The 1,048-nt window shown below is 41.3% G+C and overlaps 1 protein-coding gene across 3 annotated transcripts in view; it reads left to right on the forward strand.

Moving 5' to 3' along the window:
• LOC110327895 (zinc finger protein 883-like) overlaps window positions 1-1,048 on the forward strand; it is a 25,018-nt gene that overhangs the window by 3,943 nt on the left and 20,027 nt on the right. The gene's annotated exons all lie outside the window — the stretch shown is intronic.

The raw sequence follows: 1,048 nt of genomic DNA on the forward strand, positions 1-1,048 counted from the left end.
ACATGGTGGCTCACAACCATCTGTAATGGGATCTGATGCCCTCTTCTGGTGTGTCTGAAGAGAGCAATGGTGGTGTACTCATATGTATAAAATCAATCAATCAATCAATCTATTTTGGGCTGGGCGGTGGTGGTGCACACCTTTAATCCCAGCAGTTGGGAGGCAGAGGCAGGCAGATTTCTGAGTTCGAGGCCAGCCTGGTCTACAGCGTGAGTTCCAGGACAGCCAGGGCTACACAGAGAAACCCTGTCTCGAAAAACAAAACAAAACAAAACAAATTTATTTACTTCATATATGTGAATACACTGTCACTGTCTTCAGACACACCAGAAGAGGGCATCAGATCCCATCACAGATGGTTGTGAGCCATCTGTGGTTGCTGGGAATTGAACTCAGGACCTCTGGAGCAGTAGTCAGTGCTCTTAACTGCTGAGCCGTCTCTCCAGCCCCTCATGTGAGCTTTTTTAGAAGAACATTGTTAACAGAATTATCATGTGGAAACAGATGATGTTTCCTCTGTCTTGGCAGTGGATTTGGTAGTTTACACAAGTACTTCAGCTTCATTAGAAAGATGAAAAAATTGCTCCCAAGGAATTAAGAGACTTGCCAAGGGTGACATGATATGTAGATGCCAGGGACATACTACTGTTACTTTATATAGTTAAGAAAAATCAATGTTTGTTTATTTTCTAATACTGACTTCTAGTTACCATGGAATGTCTTCAGGTTTGTGTGGTTTTACGTTTTGTGTTGAAACCCAGCATCTGAGTGTGATCTGCAAATGCTTTCCCAAAGATGAAGGTGCCCAAGTTTTAAACACTTTCCAAACACCTTGTCTCAAGCATCCTATGGTTGTCATCCATACATTCTGTCACGTGTAACCTTACAGGTATAAAATGGACACGTCTTTTTTTTTTTTTTTTTTTTTAAAGATTTATTTATTATATGTAAGTACTCAGATCTCATTACGGATGGTTGTGAGCCACCATGTGCTTGCTGGGATTTGAACTCGGGACCTTTGGAAGAGCAGTCAGTGCTCTTTTTTTTT

Source organism: Mus pahari, chromosome 10, assembly GCF_900095145.1.
Source record: "Mus pahari chromosome 10, PAHARI_EIJ_v1.1, whole genome shotgun sequence".
NCBI classification, from domain to species: domain Eukaryota; kingdom Metazoa; phylum Chordata; class Mammalia; order Rodentia; family Muridae; genus Mus; species Mus pahari.